Source organism: Lolium rigidum, chromosome 1 (assembly GCF_022539505.1).
Source record: "Lolium rigidum isolate FL_2022 chromosome 1, APGP_CSIRO_Lrig_0.1, whole genome shotgun sequence".
NCBI lineage: Eukaryota > Viridiplantae > Streptophyta > Magnoliopsida > Poales > Poaceae > Lolium > Lolium rigidum.
Genome location: NC_061508.1, coordinates 110,254,539 through 110,263,289, shown reverse-complemented (window position 1 = coordinate 110,263,289; position 8,751 = coordinate 110,254,539). Strand labels below are relative to the sequence as shown.

General features: G+C 39.8%; 1 pseudogene; it reads left to right on the top strand.

The window, feature by feature from the left end:
* The first annotated feature begins 1,499 nt into the window (after nucleotides 1–1,499).
* LOC124651177 lies at nucleotides 1,500–7,930 on the top strand (annotated as a pseudogene).
* The last annotated feature ends 821 nt before the right edge of the window (nucleotides 7,931–8,751 follow it).

The window sequence follows — 8,751 nt, the reverse complement described above, 5'->3', positions numbered from 1 at the left end:
TACAAACCATGCATATATACTACATGCACTTAAATCAGTATGATTATACTTATGATAGCTGGAGCTTGTGGTTGCAACCTTCCTGCTGCTTTTCTTTGTTAGGAACTATGTGTCATATTCTATTTTCATATTTGAATCATGAACCTGAGTTATCACATACAAATTACTATTGCAATTAATCTAAAGCTCTAGGGATATTGGTATTGCTCCTCATTGTAATTTGATTATGAGATAAAGTTCAAGTACTCTGCAAATTAAACATATATCAATTAAGATAAATCATTCTTATCTTCCCCTTCTTGATTGAATTTTCAACTAATTTTCTGATGTGATATTGTCATGTAACTGACACCAACATGCAGAAATAGAGAATTTCATACTGATGAATGGAAAAAAGGAGTTTTTTTTTGTACGTCTCGAATTGGAGTTGTTATCCAACGGCATATATTAGGCAATATTGAGCCTCATATTTTGTGACGTCTTCATCAAATTATAATGTTGGGTCTATCAGCTCCACTATCGACTGGAGATGCCGCATATGTTGTTGTCGAGGCCCTAGGAAGAGAAGCACGCGAACTCAACTACCCACGTGTCAAGAGCTCCGGTCGTGTTCATCTAGCCACGCGGTGTGTTGAAGTCCATCCATATGGCAAGCATTTTTCATATCTTAAATCTACTTTAAATTCTTGTAATTGTACCGACTTGAGTGAGCCTATGTCTGCAATGAAGTTTATGTTCATATGTTGAAATCACATATCAATTGATTTGATAGCACACATAGATTTGTTTAGGATGAAATTAATATGTCCATTGTGCAGCCGATGGTGCAGATTAGTATGTTGTTTGGATACCTACATCTGGCCCTAATTTCTTACAAATATTCCCTAATTTCACACAAATAGAGGCCACATAGGGATCGGTAATTCAATGCTTTTTTTTCCAATCAAGGATAAATGCTTTGAAAATTACTATTGCTGTGTTTAATGTCCTCTTTTAAATGATAATATCACGATTATGTTTGCAGTTTAGTTTTTCTTTATGTTTGGGGATATAAAATGTTAGTCAAAACACGAGGTGCATTGCAGATGTACAATTACTAGTACAACATCAAATTAAAACTTAACATCACTAGGTGCATATGGAAATTTAGTTTCATAGTATACTAACTTTATGTTACAGAGTATAACTATTACTACTTCCTCCATCCATATAAAGGTGTCTTAGATTTATCTAAACTTTGATGTATCTATATACTAACGGCTTTTTCCTAAGCAAGGCATCCAAATTTTAAGATAACTTTTTAAAGAAAGAGGAAGTAAAATTTTCTATACATTGATCAAACTTAATAAAAATTGAACCAAACCTAAAATTACACTGAAGTACAAATTTACCGGGGCTGAAATGCTGAAATCAATCGGCAAATTTCGAAAGAAACGTGCCACAGTGCCACCTCGTCTATGTTGTGACTTGCGAGCCGTGAGCACCAACAAACCCAAGTGCTCAGGAGCACAACCGGCGAGCTGCCCGGTCGAGAGATCTGAGAATTCTGAACGCACTCCCCTGCCTACCGGAGATGGAGATCCCCGCCGCTGCCATCCACCGCCTCCAGTCCTCCATTCGCGAGGCCGCCTCCGCGCCTCCCCCCTCCCCCTCCCGCGCCCCCTTCCCCTCCTTCGCCGACGCCGTCGCCGCCTTCGACCCCGATGCCTCGCCGGAGCTCTTGTGCGGGCGCTGCGGCGCCGCGGGCGGCCTCCTCCGTGGCGCGCAGTCCGCCGTCTGCGCCTACTGTGGGTCTCCTAGGCGAGAGGAGGACGACGGTATCGCGTTCCGAGGCAGTGCGGCCTACCGGTGGCTGCTCGGCTCTCTCCGGCTGGATGGATCCGTGAGCTCCTTCTCTCACCTCGTCGAATCTGTTATGCTGCACTGTTTGGCGGTCTAGTCGAGTGCCGTTCGTTTCCAGTATCCTGGGAGACGTAAAGCCGTAGATTTGGCGTCTTAGTCTCCGCGCTTAGGATTTCTAGTGGCATGGCTTGAATGTGTTATGTTGAAGTAGGGAAGTAATAATAAATGGAAAAGATTGGGATGCTTGTGTTTATAAAGGTGAGCCATGGAAATTAGTTTTACTTGCTATGTGCAAAATCTGTCATATTTTTTTAATGCTATTGCAGTGTAGAGATGATTGATGTTTTCTTTTTTTTCCAAAGACCAAACCATAGACGTTTAAAAGATAAATTGCGGAAACATAGACAGGTCTTTGGAGAAAATGTGGAATACATTTGTGGAAATTGGGATTCCCAATTTATAATAAGTCAGGAGAGAAATACTCTGCTAGGTCGCCAAGAGATTATGCTGTGAGGCAAATAAGGCACATGTCATATTATTAAGTGCAGGACATGTTTTCTGACATGTGTTTTGTGTTAAATTTGGACTTCGAATTTTTTTATTGGCAGTACAATTCACCCTTTTTCTACAGTTATCATCTTATTATTTGTGGAAACATTGAAGGCAGTTTGACCTTTAGGATCATTTTGTTGTTGTGAGAAAGTGCAATGTAAAGAATGCACTTGAATAATTAATACTCTCCCTGTACTAAATTACTTGTCGTATATTTGTCTAGACACGCATGTATCTCGACACGTTTTAGTGTATAGATACATGTGAATCTGGACAAATCTGTAACATCTATTTCGGTACAGAGGGAGTACATGTGATGATATAACAGGAAATCTGTTGCTATATCACCACTTTCCAGTTCTTCAACACAACCATTTCGTATGTTAGTAATTTTTTGTGCATGGTTCTTTGACGAAATAATTCAGACCATGGAATAATAATTGGCTGCTCACAAGGATTAGTTTATGTTAGCAATCCTTCCCAGTTTGCTAATTCATGATGCTACTGGTGAGCCTACCAAGATCAAATACACTGGATTTTGATACCTGTTTTGTGTAACTTACATTTGTGAGATATGAGTAGCCTAAGCGAAAATTTCTTGCTTGTGGACTTCTCTCCTGGAATGACTACTGCACTTCCTTAGGTGAACTATCGAGCTAGAAGTTCCATACTTCAGTTATGTATGATATATAAACCTTATCTGTTTGCCAATGATGACCTTATAACAGCATATTCTAGAGAATTGAGAAACCTTCATTGCATAATTTTTTTTGATGGAAAGACTTCAAGGGAATCCCCTACACAGTATAAATGTCAGAAACCTTGATTGCATCAAGTCGCAAGCTAGAAGCTTTTCTTAGTAAGCTGCATCTTAAATTACAGAGTTCTTGGGAACTGTTTGGCTCTTCGTAGTTACCTAAAGTAGAGAACAAACATGCCTACTATCTAACAAGTCTTTTTTTTTTTGAGAAAACGCAATGACATTGCGTTTCATTTCATTGCAAAGAAGAAGAGTTTTACGAGATCACACCCCATGAGGGAGGAGTGTTACAGCATACGAGATAGCGGTAGCTCAATGAACATCCCAATCTACTGGCAGGACGGCACGTAGCCCTAAAGCCCCCGCCTTAGCCCAGAGAGAATCCTCGGCTTTGATCTTGTCGCACGTGCCAGACACCGAGGGCTGCTCGCCCTCAAAGACACAGGCATTACGGTGCTTCCACACCATCCATGGCAGCAAGAGCGCCATCCTTACTAACCTAGGGCTTGTTTGATTCAAAGGATTTGCATAGGAAATTTGTAGGATTAAATCCTATAGGAATATTTTCTATGATGGTTGTTTGATTTGTAGGATTGACTCCCATAGGAATTTTTCCTAAGGAGTTCTTTGCACTAGATTTCATAGGAAATCATACATCCATTCGCACCTCTTTTTCAGAATCCTTTGCTTTTCCTGTGGTGGAATCAAACAAACTTTTCTTCCTATGAATTCATGTAAGGATTGGGTTGGGCATGACATTGCAATCCTACATTTTTCCTATTCCTATGGTTTTCCTATCCTAAGAATCAAACATTCCCTAGGATTGTAATCTGTTAGCACTTGGTGGTCTGTAAACCCAAAGTTCGTCCAACGGAACTTATGCCTCTAGATACAATTGCTTTGACCATTACAACAAATTCTGCCTTATGCAAGATTAATGGGGAAGCGTTTTCTCTTCTTCCCCTTGTAAAAGTAATGGAGAAGCTGCCCTACAAGCTTCGGTCAAACAGTCCTTGTGGTACATATTTTCTGACTGAGAAGCTGAAACTCTCTAAACATATCATCATTGTGGCCTAAGCGCATGTATTTGTTATGACCATTTTTCTCAAACTTATTTTTTTCACTACGAATGCTAAAGATTTTGTACATAGTAGAAGAAAAAAAAGCTTTGCAGATATAATATTCAATCTGAAGCAGTGTTTGATGTCATGTCCATTGTTGGATGGCACCGAAATACCTAGAGAACATCCACTGGTTGTCTAAAATGTTGTTTGAAAAATGGTTCATATTATTATATTACTTAGTATAAATTTGGCAATATGCTTATCTAGATGTGTTGTAATTTGACTAATACAGTAATATAGGAGTACTGTGTAGTTGTCTGGGTGCTTACTTGCTCGCTCACTGCACGGACACTTTAAAGCCATTTCTAGAGCATGAGCTTCATGTGCTATTGAGAACATGGATGTTGCTTACCATTGTAGTTTTGGAATCTGGATTATTTCAGTAAGCTTGAGCTCCCAATAAAGAATAAATTCGATTGTGGATAAAGCAAAGGCATCACTGTTGTTGGTAGTTACCTTCTTAAGATTTGCACTACAGTTCCATTTTGTCTTTAAACTGGATACAGTCTGATATCTGAATGTTTTCATTCAGGAACCTGTAGAATTTGATGGTGACTCCACGGATTCAAATAAAAGCAATGAGGCGCCAAAGAGCGGGGTGGTCTTATCTGATCTTCTGGACTTAAGACTTACTTTCCCCCTGAGAATAGGGAAATATCCGGAAGTTCCATGAGCAACGAACAACCATCGGTTGCATCCACACTAAATTTGCCCGGTGTTAACCTGGACTCATTTTTCATTGAAAGAAAAGAGGAGACAGCTGCTGCAGCTCTTCCTGGAACTCATAATGTAGTGCAGGAAAAGCATAGCACACATCAAATGGAAACTACTACAGCCTTTGCAAATTGGGATGCTGACTTTCAGTCTACTGACTCAGAAAATGTTGTTGGAGACTCCAAGCAACTGGACCTATTTAAGGGAGCGCCAGTTGCCGAGTCTTCTATTTTTCCAGCTTCTGGGGCTGCCATCTCCCCGGTATTAGCTGCTGGAAATGAAATGGATTTGAGAAGTACTGGCCTAGAACGTTCAGAAGATTTGGCTTCAGCAAGTGGCACAATTAATAAAGATAACCTTTTCATTCAAAAGTCTGTCCTGGCCATTGTCGAGAGTAACAGTGGGCTGGTTGCTGAAAACAGTGTTACTGAGTTCACTGGGTCCTCCCTTAACGAGAATTCAGTTCAGAGCAATCAATTGCATGGAAGGGGTGACAGCGGAGTCAGCATTGAGGAAGCTTTTGACGAGTGGCAAGAATTTACAGGAGGTGGAAATCAGGGCACACTATCAAATACCGGAGAACATACAGAGGGCGACTCCTCACAAATAAAAAGAACGGATTCCTTGGCAGTAAGAAGCATGGAATCATCTAATGATGTTGCAGGCAGTTCTGATGATTGGCAAGCTTTTGCATCTATTTCTGCTCAAGGAGGAGATGTGATGAAATTGGTGGAAGGATCATCAAGTGGTGAAGGAGGCTGTGATTTAGGGAACCCTGTTACAGAAACATCAATCTCACCTGAACATTCTTTAGAAACTAATTCTGTTGATTTGTGGCCTGTTGGTAATGTCAAAGAACATACCACTACAGAAATTATTAAGCAAACTGATGATGCAAGTGATGACTGGCAAGATTTTACCACATCTGGCCAAGCAGAGGTTGCTTCATTCAATCAAGCTGGACAGCTGACGGAAGTTCCACATTTCAGTCACAGAGAAATGGATGTGGGCTCATGGTTCGCAGACAATAATACTAGGGAATCAACAAACATTGACTTAGTAAATGGGAATAAGATAACACTGGATGATTGGCAAGGTTTTGCTGGTTCAGATCAAACACAGCAAAGTTCATATAATGTAGGTGGAGAACTGACGGATATTTCATTTGATCAGCATGAAGGAACTGGTCCTGTGCAACTATGGGCAAATGCCAGCAGTAATGCCACAAATACTGTTTCAACAAATATAAAAGATGATACATTTGATATCTGGCAAGATGTCACCACATCAAGTCACCAACAAGAAAACATACCTAATGTTGGGAGAGAAGTGTCTGGTGTATCATCTGAGCCTGCTCAAGAAATTGACTCCATGGATTTGTGGCTAACCAGCAATGTCAAGGAATCTAATAGTAGCAGCAAAGGTGCAAGTAGAATTGATGACTCATCTGATGGATGGCAAGATTTTGCTAGTTTTGGTCAAGCACAAGGAAATATAAAGATTCCTGTGGAAGTACAGTTCCAAAAAGATTTTTCAGGAATTGAACCTGTGAACTTGTGGTCTTCGAGCCATACGGAGCAATTTAAGAACCTTGAACAGATAAATCAAAATAATGATCCATTTGATGGCTGGCAAGATTTAAAAAATTCCACTCAATTGGAAACAAACTCACAAGGGCTGGAGTCTGGGAACTATGCACAGTATGCTCCATCCCAAAGCCAAATAGATAAAAAGGATAATTCTATGGAAACAAATGCAGTTCCATCTGGTGAACACTTGGAAAGGTTTGTGATGGTGCACACCTTTTAAGCTGAATGTGTATTCTTTTGTTCATGGTTTGTGGATAAGTCATAACTGTATTATTGATTAATTATGTTTTCTAAAGCCAAATGTGTAGATTAACTTGTGGGCCAAGCTAGACAATATAGGTTGTTTATAAATTACGGTTGACAAATTTATCATACAAATAGACGCTTCATGCAAAGGATAGACACATGGCACCATAAGTTGATTGCTGGTTTCTATATTTTATTTTCTTTGATATTTTTATGCCATGGCCTAAGGTTTGGCATTTGTAGTCAACAACTAGTTATTCCTGCTTTGTACAGATAAATCAAAATAATGACCCACTCGAATCCTTTTGTTTGATTCCAAATTTCTGGCCAGTAAGCACCACTCTGTAACATGCCTATTATTTACTGCACTTTGCTCACTTTTATGTCTATTCATGCTTACAGCTGCCAGAATAATGTAGGGGATGATCGGTTGTTAGATATATTGCGGTTCATGTTGTATAATGTTTAGTATCTCACTCAATCCCATTGGTGATAAATAATTCATCATATGTTGTATGTTTTCATTATGTGCAGGAGGAACATAATGCCACACATGGGTGATGATGATGCACTGTCTGCAGTATGGGCAACAACGAGTCATGAAAATAACTCCAGACCAAAATCAGAAGCTGGTAATTCAAATGTAGAGAAGTTGCTGTCTCAGATGCACGATCTATCTTTTATGTTGAAAGATGAACTTTCAGTACCTGATAAACCAGTGGATTCCTGAAGTTCATAGCAGCAATTTGTTATCTGCTACCTATCTGCCAAGACAGACTGATCGTGGAGCTGTAGCGTTTCCCTTGAGGAACCAGCCACGTGAAATATCTCACGTGGTCAATTTATGTGGCGAACAATCCTGTTTTCCATTGGAATGTGTGCCCTTTATATCAGTGCATTGATCGGTGGAGGATTTGAGCAATTCTCTGTTCATTTCTCCAATTAGTTAGAAGAGAAGTGCAGACCCTGAGCCCCAGTTCTTATATTTTCTTTCTTTCTGTTACTGCTGAGTTGAGATTCGAGCCATGTTTTTTGTTCTGTACCTGCATGTATATGTAACATTTTCGGGCCTGTATATGTTGTATCGGAAGATTGAGACGATATGTCCAGCCTGTTCTGTTTTTATTTTTCTTCTTGAAAACATCCTGCTCTTTTTTTTTGGAGGTTACAAGAATACTACTCGTGCAAATCTTACTCTGCTGATGGTAGCCTTGAAACATCATACCTTAGAGCATCATATTGCAATTGCACCTTCCATGAATTGCAGGACAATCGACCATGTTTTGGGACCAAAAGAAGAAGGCGCATAAACAAAGGGAAGCAGACAATAGAGTCGCTGACTTGTGCCAGCTGAAAGTACTATGTAATGCCATCTTTAAGTTAGCTACTACATACAGTTCACGAACATGAAATTTAATGTTGGCTAAGATTTATGTGGCAATCCGGTCTAATTTGGCCTACATGAGTTCTGCCGTACATTATATATTTAAACAAAAAGTAGGGTTGCATATCAGCAACCGTAGGAGATAGATCAGGAATATATGAACCAGGCAACCGCAAAATTTTACTCTTTTTTTAATGCAAAAGTTAAAGAGCTTGGTGATCAACTCCTAAATATCAATCTTATGCAAACACGTATGTGTGGGAGCTTTCAGCACCGGGTACGCTCTATGCAGACCCGTATGTATATCTGGCGTAGGAGTCCATATGAGACATTGTCGTACATGGTCAACTATTATTATTACTTCACGGCACGATAATCTGCTTACATGTGATGTGTGAGGGACTTTTCCTGTTCTCATACATATGACGAAATACCTGCATGCAAGTAGCAAAAGACATACATAATAAAATCTTTTTCGATTTGCTCTACCTAAAAAATGGCGGAATTTTTAAACGTGAGGATTTTGGTTCCCCAGCGTGG